Source organism: Capricornis sumatraensis, chromosome 8 (genome assembly GCF_032405125.1).
Source record: "Capricornis sumatraensis isolate serow.1 chromosome 8, serow.2, whole genome shotgun sequence".
Taxonomy (NCBI): Eukaryota; Metazoa; Chordata; class Mammalia; order Artiodactyla; family Bovidae; genus Capricornis; species Capricornis sumatraensis.
In genome coordinates this window covers 12,196,743-12,211,518 of record NC_091076.1, presented here as the reverse complement: position 1 = coordinate 12,211,518, position 14,776 = coordinate 12,196,743, and the positions used below count along the sequence as shown (strand labels likewise).

Genomic DNA, 14,776 nt, shown 5'->3' with positions numbered 1-14,776 from the left:
GTAGAGCATAAAGAACTATATTCAATATTTAGTGATAAATCACATGAAAAAGAATAAGAAACTATATATATTTATGTGTACAACTGAGTCACATTGCTGTGCAGCATAACTTAATGCAACAATGAAGATTAGCCACACTTCAATAAAATTATTTAGAAAAGAACAAGTGCATCCATAGCTCTCCTCACTCCCTGTTTCTTTCCTTCTGACTCCTGCTCCTTGATTTCTCTGCAGAGAATGCAGGTTCTCCTCCTGCATCACCACAGTCCGTACTTTCTTAAAAAAAAACTTTATTTTGTACTGAAGTATAGCTTGTTAACAATATTCTGAGTTTCAGGTGTACAAAAAAGGAACTCAACCATATGTATCCGGGTATCCTACTCCCAAAGACACCCCTCCCATCCTGGCTGTCATATAACTTGGTGGAGTTCTCTGTGCTACATAGCAACTCATTGTTGGTATTCCATCTTAAATAGAGTAGGGCACACAATACTTTATTGAAGACTAAACTCAGGAACTCTGAGAAGCCTCCCTCAGCCCAGACTCACCCTCTTTGGCCACTCCAGGCTTGGTTTGGTAACATACTCTGGTTCCCCATCCCTACTGGTCAGTCCATAGCCCTCATCACCCCTAGTAAGTAACCAGTGCCCCAGTGCAGACCACTTTGACATGCCATTTGCATGGAATCCAGTACAGTTTGCCCAGAACCAAGCAACCCTCCATATGGCTCAATGAGTTTGTGGTTTTAGAATTCCTGAAATTCCCTCTCTTCCTCAAAGCCTTCTTTGAGCCCATCAGCCTGCTCTGAATGCCCGCTGGGAGCTGACATGAAGCCTGCACCCTGTGGTGGGGCTGAGCAGTCACTGTGTACCCTTTAATCACATTAGCATCCAACCTCCCTACAGAGGGGTCGGGTACCCCAACTCACAAAGGAGGCAACTGGCAAGAGCAAGGGAAAGATGCAACCGAGTACTAAGCTGACCATATAATTTATCATCCAAACCAGGAAAACACTGAGAAGGGAAGGGAGACTGTTAACTTATGCTGGGAGAGCACACTGGGACTGTCCCCAGTCATTCTCCTTGTAACATGGCCTATTTCAGGGACTGCTAGTGCTGAATTTCATGCTCATGCACCTACAAGTTCAGATTGAAATGAAGCTCTTTGAGGACTGAGGACCTTAGTGCTCCCCTCTCCCTGACTCCCACCATGCCATATTGTGTGGCCTCTCCACATTATTTCAGGAAGATCAGTGTCCCACACGGCCCTTTACTCTCAAGTGATTGGTTTTGTGGGAGGCACTGGACCAGTCACAGGGATCAGCAGCATCTGCAATTGTGTGACATGGCCTCCAGAGGGCGCCCTCCTCTCAGAAGCAGCCCAAGGGTTCCTGCAAGCTCTAGTTTGAGAACCAACCCTCAATATTGTCCCCTCACCTTGTGGATGTAGACTCGACCTGGCACTGGGTAGTTGATGCCATTGATGGTGAAGATAATAGAGGGCAGTGTACTGACCACAGAACATGAAATGTAGTGCTGTTAGAGAGAGAGGGAGAGAGGCTGGCCATGGTGATCCTTGTTGTGTGTGGAGACTGGGAGTGACCCTGGGCCATGACCTTTCACCTGGGAACCATGTGAAGTGGTGCTGATGAGCTTCTGCATGTTATTGACCAATGTATCTGGTCCTTCGATAAATGCTGCTCTGGTGTCAACAATGGCCTCACAGCCACAGGAACAAGCAATAATCTGTCTTTTCATGGAGATGCTGAGAGACAACAGAAGAAAGTGGGTACCAAGGTCACTGTGAGTCTCCCCAGAGTTGTCACCTTCCCGACTGTCTCCTAAACAGCCCTTCATCTCTCACCCTCTTTTCCTTTGCTCTCGATACAACACCTTTTTTGACATCCTCAAATCCAATACTGGAATATACTAGAATATTTTGTACCTTAACACAAGCTGGCCTCCCTTCCTAGAAGACTCCAGTCCCCTTTGACTAGCAAATTTCTTCTCATCTTCTAGCTTAATTGTATTGCTTTGGGAAGTCTTTCCCCTTGTGTTTATCAGTCTCCTGTCTTGGTCACTCTCTGTAGACCCTGCCTCATGTCTGCTGGTGCTACTACTGCTAACTCACTTCAGTCATGTCCGATCTGTGCAACCTCATAGAGGGCAGACCACCAGGCTCTTCTGTCCCTGGGATTTTCCAAGCAAGAGTACTGGAGTGGGTTGCAATTGCCTCCTCCTCCTCATGTCTAGCATGTGCCAAAGTCACAATTCACTATGTGGGCGAGTCACTTCATGTACATCTGTCTTCTTAGATGTGAGGGTGAGTTTTATTATCCTTGTCTCCCTAAAGTGCCTTGTACACAGTGGATGTCCAATGCTTGTCTGTTCAATGAGTGAATGAAGACTGAGAAAACAAGAAACTTCCAGATAGCTGTACCAGATGGGGAACAAACAACGGGTCTCACACAGAGTGAAGATGGAGATTCGCAGGGGCAGCAGATTCTCATAGAGGGGGAGAAAGGGGCTCCTCTGGGAGAGGGTGTCTGCCAGCACTACTCCTACAACCAGCTCAGACCCTGAGACCCTGACCAGGAAATATATGACTAGCCCACAGAAACTCCAAAGGACAGGTCAGCTTTTCTCTGAGGGTATCACACAGAATCTTATCAATTATGCCTCTTGTCCTCAGGTCACTCCTGGATCCCACCTACCTGATTTTCTGTTATATCCCCTGTCCCACTGTGTGCCCAAGAACGTGGGGTGTCTTTTTTATTATTTGTTTTCATGTCTTAAGACTGCAGCATCCTCTCTCCACTGCTGGGTAGCTGCTCCCTAAGAAGACTAGTTTTCCCTTTTCTCAGGACTGTCCCTGTTTTTTAAATGACATTAATCTTTACTGAGAACTCCCTATGTCCTAGGTAGCCCTGGACTGTTGATCATCTTATCATAACTTTATTCAAGCTGGAGAAATTCTCCCTAATCCTCTGTTCACGACACTGTAGAGTCCTCTAATCATGCTTCCCACCTCAGAGGGCAGTTGGTTCAGCCCTCTTCCAGCTACAAAGAGCTCTCTGGTGCCTTTTAGGATCCTGGCCAGAGCACTGGTCAGAATGCCGGTGGATTATGAAACCATGGCTTGTTTGTGTATTTATGTACTTGTGAGTTTGTATGTGTGTTTGTATGTGTCTCTGTGTGTGCCTGTGTGTCTCTGACTAGCTATGCATATTTTTATGTGTTGCTGTGTATGTTTGTGTGTGTCTGTTCATGTGTTTCCATGTGTCCGTGTGTCTGTCTGTATCATTGTGGGTGGTGTATATATCTGTGTGACTGTGTGTCTGAGAATGCATTTAAGTGTGTCTGCCTGTGTCCATGTACAGTAGTGGGAACATCACTTGGGCTGACCCTCAGAGGGAGAGGCTTACCAGTCCATGTGTACAATCCAGTCACTCACTTGGATCAATTGTACCCAGTTAAGCTCTCCCTCATAGTAGCAGTGGTCTACCCCACCAAACATCAGCACACTGCCCTCCTGCTCATCTCTGTAGAGCGAAGAGAGGGGGGAATCCTTGGAGGACAGTAACAACAGCACAGTCTGAGAGCTGTGGTTGTCCACCCGTCAAGGCACTAATAAGGTCCCCATGTATAGTTGCAGAAATTGAATCTAGGAGAGATTGAAATCCAGACTGAGGTCTGTTACTGGCTTATGAGTAGAACAGAGGAGGTTAGAAGCTGAATCACTTGGCTGGGCTCCACCCACTATGTCTTCTGAAGACCCCCTGGACCTCCAGCGACCTGAGTATTCAGACACCATCAGAGGACAGGGTGCTGAAACATTTTGGCTTTCCCCTTGTCCACCTGTCATTTTTCAGGAAAATCAAGGCCTGGGACTTCTAAGGGTGTGGGTTCAGGTCACAGTCAGAAGGGACCCCACCTCTGCTCTCCCTGTCTTGAAATACCTCATATTTCTTGATCAAGGGGTCCCACACTTTTGTGTCTCACACTTTCATTTCTCACTGGCTCCTACAAATTGGGTAGCTGGTCCTGGGCTCCCAGTGAAATGCTAATGAGGAAGGAAAGATATCCACCATCATTCTCCTTCCTTCCTTATCAAATTCATAAGCAAATCTAATGTCTTTTCATTCAACTTGTTTTCTGTTGCCTTCCATTAGCCTTCCTCCTCACTCACCCCCATAGACCAAGTTACTGGTCTTGAGCCCAGGAGTAGGGTTGTCTTCCAATAAAATTTTATTTATAAAAGCCAGGGGTGAAGCCAGGTAGGGTCCTAGGGTCATAATTATCCTTTGTTAGATTATCCCTCAAGATACTCCTTTATCAAGTGTTCTCTAATTTTTGTGCAACTGAAAGCATCTTAAAGCTAATCTGGAGAAAAGTATTGTAAATCTCAGACTTAGTTGCTCAAGAAGGAAAAAAGAGGCTCAAAAGTGGCACCTTGATTCTTCAGCTTGCCAAATATGGAGGTGGCTCCAAAAAAGGATATGTTGGGGTAGTTCAAGCCCAAGACACCATCAAAAGTTATATCCTCAAACCCATATTCCACCGTGCTTGGACCGAACAGTGAGTACATACAAGGTCCCCAGTCTGTGGGAGGGAAGAGTGTTCCCACTTACAGATACATGAACTGGGGCTAGGACAGGGCTGGGGTGCATTGCCATTAGATCCTCAGAGAAGAATTGAGGCTGGGCTCTGTCTTCAGTGGCCTGCAGACGGTTAGATCAAGCTGGAAGGGGCAGAGGATGGATTTGGTTTCCATTTGAGAGAGGCTGTGAATTTTATCACATCTGCCCCTCTGAAAAACACCACCTGAGTGAGTCAAATTGGCCTTGTGGCTTCTGTACAGGTGGGGCAACCAAGAATCAGGCCTGGTCCCATTGGTGCCACCTTATGGACAAAACAATCGAGAGCAAGAGAGCCTTCTCTTTAGCATCACTGTGACCTAATGACAGGCATGGACTGCATTCTCTGTAAAGTACTAAGGATTCTGCATTTGTCCAGGAAGACAGAAGCCAAAAACACAGTCTTGTTTGCAGGTTTTTATGAAATTACTGTCTGGGGAATTCACTTTTGGGAATATGTGTATATTTCTCTGAGTGTGTATGAGAGAGAAAAAGAAAGAGAAGAACTACTCAAGTATTTGGGGGGAGGCAGGGCGTAGGTTTATCAGACACTCAAGGGTCTTCTAGAATGAGAACTCATTTAACAGGCCCCTTGACTTTTCAGGCCTCCAGTTTCCCATTCTGGATACCTGAAGCCCTTGACTGGCCCCAGGGTCCCCAGATCAGTTTTATCCTGTCCCCAAACACCCCACAGCAACTTCAGTCCTGAAATGCCAGCCTAACTCCAACTCTTACCACATGTGTGCCCTCAGCAAGACCCTTACTGTCTGCACCTCCGTTTCCTCATATGTCTCATGAGCTAATCAGAGTAACTGCTGTGTGAGGATGTTGCAGGATTAAACCACTTATCACCTGAAAGTGCCTGCAACAGTCTGTGAATATAAAAGTGGGTGCTTTGGTGCCTTCTTCTCGCTCCCAGCAAAAAGAACCATGAACTGCTCATGGGCAGAGGAGCTGCAAGTCCACACTTCAAGTCACTCTCTGGGTTAGCTAATTTGTTTGCTCGTGTGTAACTACAGGCACTGCCTCCCTAGAGCCATGATCCTGTGGATAAGATGGCCAATATCTATGGGAGTTAGGCTAGGAAGGGTCCTGCCAGATGGTTCTGCATCTGTTTTGCAAGCAGTGGTCACTCCATAGCCAGTTCTGACTCAGCATTTGTTACACTGTTACCCAAAATGTGTCATGAACAACAACTCCTTCAATTCTCCCAGATCCATAGATGATCCTGAAGGTTTTATTGGTAATCCGGAAGGTGGAAGACTGATGATGTCTGAACCTAATGTGTGTAGCTATAGATACAAGAGATGAGTGTCATCAGGTGCCAAGGATGAAAACAGGCATCAGGGCAAGTGAAAGATGATCCGGGTAGGGGGTGTCTGTGCTCACAACAGGTTGAGCTGTTGCAAAAGACGGAGAGGACCCACAAATCAGATGAGCCTGTGTCAAAGACAACCTGGAATTCCTGAGGGGGTGTTCCAATGGTGATGTTGCCCACGTAAAACAACTACAAGGAGGAGAGAGTGGGTTAGTGCAGAAATGGCCATCCCTATTCCCATACTGATGCCTTCCTCTAGGTTTCACATATCTCTTGTGATCACTTTCTAACCACCATGAAGCTCACAGAATTTGGTCAAATGCAGACATATCTGCATTTGATATATTTTTCCTATGCTATATTGTATGCAGGATATTAACTCTATGACCAGGCGTTGAAGTGGTACCTCCTGCATGGAAAGCCCAGAGTCATACCACTGGGCTTCCAGGACTGCTGGAAACCCAGGTAAGCCCTAGTGTCTTCATTTGGGAAGCGCTGTAGTCTCTTCAAATCTAGCATTAGCACCTGCTTCTCCAGGAGGTCCTTCTTGATCAACTCCAGCCACTCCCTCTAAACTCAGACCACATCCAATCAACAGCAGACAGTTGACCCTTTCATTTAACATGCATTTACTCTTTGCCTATCTCTCTGGCTGGCATGCACATTTTTGAAGACATCTTGAAGACAAAAAAAGCCCTTTTTCTAATCTAAAAACAGGAACCACAGTGATTCTTATGGTCACACTCACAATACAGTTTCAGTAACTTTTTACTGCTGTCGTTCTTGCATCTGCGGCAACTGGTTTCCTCTACCTGGGCATTCACAATTGCTTTGCAGTTGGTTCTACCGTTTGATCAGTGATGGTTCAGTTTGCATCTATAACTGAGTGGCTCACTTAGTTCAGAAGGAACAATCACCTTCAAACTAATGACACATCTTTGATACAGAAATGGATGTTTACCTGCCATCTGGTAATCTCCGGGCCCAATCACAAAGACCAACAGTTGAGAATGAGAGTGCCTTCTCCTCTGGGTGGGGTCCTGCTTTTCCAGTGTTTCTGCCTCCTGCAGGAACCCCAATCCCAACATCCCACCTGGCACCTCCAGATGAGCCCCTTGCTAAGCTAGAGTATGAGGGGGCACTGTGGGGTGCCATCCTCCTAAAATATTCACATCCCTGACGTTCCTCAGTGGGTCAGTAGTAAGATTTGAGCCACGAAAAGAAATCTGGGACAATCTGTAAGGATGCTCCTTCAGGAAATTGTTCAGCATGTTTTTTCCACTGAGGGTTTTTCTTATAGTCAGTCTTAACTCTCCTTAGAGGTATTCTTTCACCGAGCATTTGACAAAGAAACCAAAGCAGATGATCCAATTAGTGTCAGTGTTAAGGTATAACTGTCATTGTAATGGCCCTGTGTATTTTCTAATTATTTTTATGAGGCAGATTATTATCAAAATTTTATGCATATCTGCAATCTTTGGTAAACCAAATGACCATGTGGTGTCTCAGTCTCCCCTTCAGTAAAATGGTGGAATGTAACAATACAAACACTCCAAACTGAATAACTTGGGGATAAGTGAAGTGATGGATATAAGGGACCTGATAAATAGGAAGTCTCAACAATGACAGCCATTAGCATTGCTGTTGCCATCTCACACATTCCTTCTCATAGAACCTCAAGGAAGGAGGTAGAAGGGGGACTCTTATCCTCTTTTACAAGGGAGCAACTTGAAATGCAAGAGGTTTCTGAGTTGATTGTGTTCACACTGCCTGTCTGATATAAAACAGTGTAAAATGGTGTATCTTTCTCCAAGTTGAAAGAGAAGAGAGAGTTGAAAGAAGAATCCAAGATATAGGGAACAAGCAAGGGAATTTCAGAGGCTTGAGAAGGAAGGGAGAGTCAAATGAAAAATTAAAAGAAAACAACACAAAGAGAAATAGACTCCCAGTGACTTCCAAAGAGATGGAAAGAAAAATGACAGTGATACAGACATGCAGACATAGGCATATACACACTGAAATAGACCGGGATAAAAGTGGACATGTTGAATAAAATGTAGAAAAGTACTATTCCACAGGACCACATCGACATCTGCACAGACTATGCACTGAACAGTTGCAAGGTGTTGCATTTTCAATAGGTCATGAAATGACTGGACCCCAAGATTTGTGCAACCCAAATCTACACCAAGACCTTGGGATCTACAGTTTCTATAGCCTCTTACTTATCAATAAGTAATGGTGCAACTTTAAGACTCTTAGGGAAATATTCCATTCCCTTCTAAACCTGATGGATGGAAGAACAATCGGACGAAAAGAAAAATCCAAGAAAGGAATATGATGTGACTTACAGTCCCCATACTTACTTGACTATGCACTCTGAGAAGGCCACCAGCCTGAGGAGCACAAGCCACTTCATGCTTCTTTCCTGGCTCCAAGTACTCAGGGAAGTTTGGGTTCTTAGCATGTAATGGTGACCAGGACTCCCTAGTTATATATGCTCTGACCTACCCTACTTTTCCCCTTTAGGCCACTGAAAGATCTGGAAAAAGAAACAAAAAAACCTAAGGTCTCGATAAAATCTTTACCGTCATCAGTGTCCTGGGCAAGCGGCCTTTGAAGCTTTTCAGAATACAGAGAATTGAACTGCAATCTCTTCTTTGAAGCTTGGCTGGAAAATCAAACTGATCTGCATCTACATCTAAGAAGACGGAAAACCTTTCCTACTTGGAGAAAAAACTGCTAAGAAAATCATGAAAATGGATACTAGGGGCCATGCTCGACACTCGTGGTTTCATGTCATCTTCCTAGCCACTTGATGAGATAGGCATTGTGCTCTTCATTGGAGAGGAGACTGCTAGAAGGATAAATTGTCAAATGGCAAACTAAAGACTTCAGGGACAGCCCAGGGAAATATAACTGGCTTAGGTATTGGGTTTAATGGAAGACATCAGGGGCACCTATGATGCCAGTCTGCATCAATGATTTAGGACAGAGCAGTACTTCAATTGCATGGTTTCAATATTGGAAGAAATGTCATATGCATCCACAAGATAATTTATATCTCCAATAACTGTACAAGGAAGAACTGTATGCTAGGCTCAGAGTAAAAGGCTTCAAAGTCAAAGTTGATCATGGAAAAAGTAGTCTTTATCTAAAGAGAGCTAGAAGTCTAGTTCTTACCAACAAATGGCCCCAGGAGGCAGGAGATATGATACTAGGACTAGGTGGCCATGTTGGAATATGGGCAGCACAAGCCTTACCACTGGAACAGCCTTTCCTCCACTTCACCCATGCTGGAAAGCAGGCCAGTTGGCCATGTTTTCAAGAGAATTACAATCTATTGATTTTAATTCTAGCAACTAATTTCTTTTTTCCCAAAAAAGATTTTGAATGAAATCTCCACAGCAATGTGCTGGAATCAGCTTTCAGTCTCTGCAATTTTTTGTTTCTGGCCTACAGTTTGGAGTGCAGTGGTGATAGAGAGGAATTTAATTCATGTTGGTTGATTTTAAAAGAGACTGAATGCATACTAAACACGCTGACACTTTGGGAAAGACCTTCATATTAGAAAAGATTGAAGACATGAGGAAAAGCGTAAGACAGAGAATGAGATGGTTGGATCGCATCACCAAGTCAATGGACATGATGTTGAGCAAGCTCCGGGAGTTGGTGACGGATAGGTAAGCCTGGCATGATGCAGTCGATGGCATTGCAAAGAGATGGACACAAGGGAAGGACAGGACTGAAGTGAACAATTTGAGGATAAAGACTAATAAATCTAATTGCATCAAGTTGTTGACTAGCTACCTATAACAACACATTACTTAAGTGGCTTTATAATTCAGACTTATGATTCTACATTGAGAGTGGAATATCTTCTAAGGAAAAACAAAAATACTGCCCATGAAAAACAAAACCAAAGGAAACCAAAATTAAAAAAAAAAAAAGGAAATAAATCTAACACTATATTCAACAACTACATTTCCTTGGTATCTCTAATTTTCTTGAAGAAATCTGTAGTCTTTCCCATTCTATTGTTTTCCTCTATGTCTTTCCAATGATCACTGAAGAAGGCTTTCTTATCTCTCCTTGCTCTTTTTTGGTATTCTGCATTCAAATGGGTATATCTTTGCTTTTCTCCCATGCTTTTTGCTTCCCTTTTTCACAGCTATTTGCAAGGCCTCCTCAGACAGCCATTTGCTTTTCTGCATTGCTTTTTCTTGGGGATGATCTTGATTCCTGTCTCCTGTACAATGTCATGAACCTCCGTCCATAGTTCATCAGGCACTCTGTCTATTAGATCTAGACCATTAAATCTATTTTTCACTTCCACTGTATAGTCATAAGGGATTTAATGATCTAGTGCTTTTCTCCACTTTCTTCAATTTCAGTCTGAATTTGGCAATAAAGTGTTCATGATCTGAGCCACCGTCAGCTCCCAGTCTTGTTTCTGCTGACTGTATAGAGCTTCTCTATCTTTGGCTGCAAAGAATATAATCAATCTGATTTTGCTGTTGACCATCTGGTGATGTCCATGTGTAGAGTCTTCTCTTCTGTTGTTGGAAGAGGGTGTTTGCCATGACTAGTGCGTTCTCTTGACAGAACTCTATGAGCCTTTGCCCTGCTTCATTCTGTACTCCAAGGCCAAATTTGTGTGTTACTCCTGGTGTTTCTTGACTCCTATTATTGCATTCCAGTCCCTATAATGAAAAGTACATCTCTTTTTGGGTGTTAGTTATAGAAGGTCTTGTAGGTCTTCATAGAACTGTTCAATGTCAGCTTTTTCAGTGTTACTGATCGGGACAAAGACATGGATAACCGTGATATTGAATGGCTTGCCTTGGAAATGAACAGAGATCATACTGTCGTTTTTGAGATTGCATCCAAGTACTGCATTTCAGACTCTTGTTGACTATGATGTCTACTCCATTTCTTCTAAGGGATTCCTGCCCACAGTAGTAGATATGACGGTCATCTGAGTTAAATTCACCCATTCCAGTCCATCTTAGTTTGCTGATTCCTAGAATGGCTATGTTCACTCTTGTCATCTCCTGTTTGACCACTTCTAATTTGCCTCAATTCGTGGAACTAACAATCCAGGTTCCCACGCAATATTGCTGTCTACGGCATCTAATCTTGCTTCTATCACTAGTCCCATCCTCTACTGGGTGTTGTCTTTGCTTTGGCCCATCCCTTCATTCTTTCTGGAGTGATTTCCCCATTGATCTCCAGTAGCATATTAGGCACCTACCGACCTGGGGAGTTCATCTTTCAGTGTCCTATCTTTTTGCCTTATCATAGTGTTCATGGGGTTCTCAAGGCAAGAATACTGAAGTGGTTTTCCTTTCCCTTCTCCAATGGACCACATTCTGTAAGACTTCTCCACAATGACCCCTTCATCTTGGGTGACCCCACATAGCATGGCTTAGTTTCATTGAGTTAGACAAGGCTGTGATCCGTGTGATTTGCTAGTTGTCTGTGATTGTGGTTTCAGTCTGTCTGCCCTGTGACGCCCTCTCTCAGTGCTTACCATCTTATTCGGGTTTCTCTTACCTTGGATGTGATGTAACTCTTCATGGCTGCTCCAGCAAAGCACAGATGCTGCTTCTTACCTTGGACGTAGGGTAGCACCTCTTAGCTGCTGCCCCTGATTTGGATGTAGGGTAGTCCCTCTCCACCACGCTTCTGTACTGCCAATACAGCTGCCATGCATCTGCACTGCCATCACAGCTGCAGCTAGGATTAATTCTACAACTTATTGTTACTCATATTGTTTCTCTTATTGTGACGGAATCATATGTATGTTAACAGGTAAAAGCAAGAAAATAATTAAAACTAATGTTCTGAAATAAGTTTTCACTCTCTAGAAAAAAGAGGTTCACATATAATACATAGAAGTTTATTTCAAACCCTGCTGTCTTAAACCTTGAACTGAAAGCAAAAGATTGTACCAACTAATTATGTTTCTTTTTGTTTTAATTTTTAAGGAAGATGTGTACTTCCTCCTCTGACCACTGTAAAGCATAGAAGCAGTGACAACTTGATAATAGTGACTATTCTGAGTTCTAACTTCAAGCATTTAAATACATTTCCAATCAGACGATCTTAAAGAGATGGCTGATTTCAGGACTGGATAAAGAAATGCACAAAATAATCTTGGGAATCGTGAAGGACCGGAAAGCTGAGGGACTTCAAAGACTAATGGCGACTCTAGAGAAATTTTAGGAATCCAGATGAAAAGGCCAAACACCTACCAGTTTTTTGGGCAGAATGATGTTTCTGCTTCTCAACACACTGTTTATGTTTGTCATCGCTTTCATGCCAAAAAGCAAATGTCTTCTGATTTCACGGCTGCATGTACCATCCACAGTGGTTTTAGAGGCTAAGATGAAGAAATCTCTCACTGCTTCCAACTTTTGTCCTTCTATTTTCCATGAAGGATGGGGCTGGATCCCATGGCCTTAGTTTTTTTTTTAATTTTTGATTTTAAGCTAGCCGAATGTGCCCAAATGTTAATAGGCAACATCTAGTTTGTCACTGTGATAGGCTGCTAGAGCACCAACTCACCATTGTGAGCACTGAGAAAGGAAAATAATCATCAACATTTATGCTGTTTTTGTTTCTATTAAGCATAGGTTATGTAACTACAAACAATTCCAGGAAAACAAGCTAGACTGTCCCTTCTGGGGGTGATTAGAGTGTGATGGGGAGCAGCTATAATACAGATGAAGCCTCACTCACTGGACTGCAGCTCACCTGCTGCTGTGGAGGTCTGGTTCCTAATAGACCAAGGACTAGTACTGGTCCTGACCCACTGTGCTGATATTGTGGACTCCTGCTTTAAAACCAATAGTGCAAATTCTGTAGGGCAAACCCCCCTTCTTCCTCCTCATTTCGGAACAAATGAATGACATTAAAATTGGGAGAGGAACACCAATTCAGTCCTAAAGGAGAAAAACCAAGAGCAACATATGAGTACATGCTTTCAATGAACTGTGAAAAGACATCTACTTTTTGAGAATCAGGGAAATTTGCACATGGACTGGATATAAAATGTGCATTTTGGAAGGAACAAAAGAGCATTTTTTTCATATCCTATCATTCTACCACGAATACTCATTATGTGTATTTTGTGAAATATTCATCTTGTTTCTAAAATACTTCAGGAAAAATGAATAAGGAGTAAAAGAGAGAATGAAATGACGGTCTGTCTTGATTTAAAAACAGATAGCTGCTATGCTATGCATAGCTGCTATGGAGTGAATTGTGTCCACCCTTGACTCCCAATATAATGATATTAGGAATTAGTGCCTTTGGGAGGTACCCAGGTTGACATGGGGTTTTGATGGTGCTCCATCATGATGGGATTAACCTCTCCCTCTTTTTCTCTCTTATTCTCCCTCTTCTTCCTTCCCTTCAACCACCACATGTGAGAACACAGCAAGATGAGAAAGACTGATGCTAGTCAAGACTGTCTCTGCTGGGAACTCAATTGGCCACCACCTTGATGATGCACAGTCACTAGTCTATGACAATCTGTGGGACTAAGAGTTTAGTTTTGTAGTTACTAATGCTGAATGGTGAAATATAGGGTTCATGACACTCTTCTTTCTTATATTTGTTATGTTCAAAATAGTTTTGCAGTAAGAAGTTTATAGAAAGTCCATTTTGAAGTTTCTGTCTTAGTGATACCATCATCTCAAATGAGTCCCTCTCAGGCTTGCTTTCCCTGGCCACTCCACTCTCACAAGCACAGACCCTCATCCAAGAAGTGTGTAGACCCTTCTCTTCATAAAAACAAAAATTATACTTACCAAAATAGAAAGGTGAAAGAGGGATAATTGGAGAGTTTGAGATTAATATATGTATACTACTTTCTTTAATAGATAACAAAGACCTAATGTACAGCACAGGAACTCTGCTCAATTGTCTGTAATATCCTGTAGGGGAAAATAATCTAAGAAACAATAGGTACATGTGTATGTATAAGGGTATTAATTTCCCAAACAACTAATTTTAATACAATTCTGTAAGTCAACTACACTCTTGTACAAATTAAAACCTGAATTGAAAAAAAAAAAAATGCTTACATGTAGAGACTCATGGAGTTCTTTAGACTCACAGGATTTCAGATATGATACTGGAGAAGGCAGACTGGGTGCAGAAATCTAGACATTATCTGAGGTTGCATTTTCCTGAGCTTTGTTGTCTTTTGCTTCTAGTGTCTCCTTTGATTTGTCTTTGGAGGATCTAATACAAGGGCTTGGAGACACCAGCTGGGTGTTAGTTGAAGGACGAGAGGGAGGCGCTAGTGGGAGAGTGAAACCCCAGCTCCCTAGCCTTGGTTTGGGGCACGTTTGAGGCACAGCTTATAACCCAATTTCCCTGTGAAAACAGGCTGTAGCATCCTTCTCCATGACTTGCATGATATCAGACTCAGCCTGGTTTCATCCTTTTCCATGTCCTGCTTCCCTTGAGGCCTCATTGGTTTCTCTGGGATATATATATATATATATATATATATATATATATATATATTCAATTTTGGCAGCACTAGGTCTTCATTGTGGAGAAGGCAGTGACACCATTCCAGTACTCTTGCCTGGAAAATCCCATGAACGGAGGAGCCTGGAAGGCTGCAGTCCATGGAGTCGCTGAGGGTCAGACAGGACTGAGCGACTTCACTTTCACTTTTCACTTTCATTCATTGGAGAAGGAAATGGCAACTCACTCCACTGTTCTTGCCTGAGAATCCAAGGGACAGGGGTGCCAGGTGGGTGGCCGTCTATGTGGTCGCACAGAGTTGGACACAACTGAAG

The 14,776-nt window shown here is 43.2% G+C and overlaps 1 pseudogene; it reads right to left on the bottom strand.

Annotated features, from left to right (window-relative positions):
* Positions 1 to 8,373, bottom strand: part of LOC138083441 (pregnancy-associated glycoprotein 1-like) — a 37,527-nt pseudogene extending 29,154 nt beyond the window's left edge.
* Positions 8,374 to 14,776: the final 6,403 nt, after the last annotated feature.